The sequence below is a fragment of the Fukomys damarensis genome, unplaced genomic scaffold (assembly GCF_012274545.1).
Source record: "Fukomys damarensis isolate Sample0158 unplaced genomic scaffold, DMR_v1.0_HiC HiC_scaffold_38, whole genome shotgun sequence".
In the NCBI taxonomy this organism is placed as follows: Eukaryota; Metazoa; Chordata; class Mammalia; order Rodentia; family Bathyergidae; genus Fukomys; species Fukomys damarensis.
The window spans coordinates 49,746,562-49,747,260 of NW_022900950.1; positions in this window are offsets into that span (position 1 = coordinate 49,746,562).

Here is a 699-nt window from a genome sequence, read left to right on the forward strand (position 1 = left end):
TAATAAATAACAAGTAGCACCTCCCATTAATAGAGGGTCATCATTGGGCAGAGGTCTGTATTTGGGAGTGGTCCATAATGGTTGATTGTGTTCTTCTGATCCCTCCACACCGGGGTAGGCAGGTGAGGCAGACTGGCCAGTTCAGGGACTCCATGAGCCCAGCCACCATGGCTATTTCAGCAGGGCTATGTGACCAATGTAGTTCCCACCAGGGTCCTCCCTGCCCTGAAAAAATAATATCACAAGGTTAAATCCTTTTTCATGAGCTACAAGTAATATTTTGCTGGATTCTCCTGCCCTATTACATCTTTAAAATTTAGTTTTGAAGTGCAATGCTCACCCCAGGACCTCTGTTCTTCTATATGAAACTCTGACTTTTTTTAAGTTAATGGTAGAATGATGGCCTGAAAAGATGTCCATCCCTTAGTCCTTCAAAACTGTAAATATGTTACTTTCAAATGTAAGTGTGACTTTGCAGATGTGTTTTAAAGGTAAGGACCTTGAAATGGAGAGAGTATCCTGGATTTTCAAAGGGGATTCAATGTAATCTATAAGTTCTTTTTTTCTTTTTATTGAATTTATTGGTACATTCTAGGTACACAGTGCAGTTACATTCATTACTGGGATCTTGTACCTTTACATGCCAGGTCTTGGTTCTCATTTTTTCCCCTTGTCCCCACCCTCCCTTCACCCCCTCCT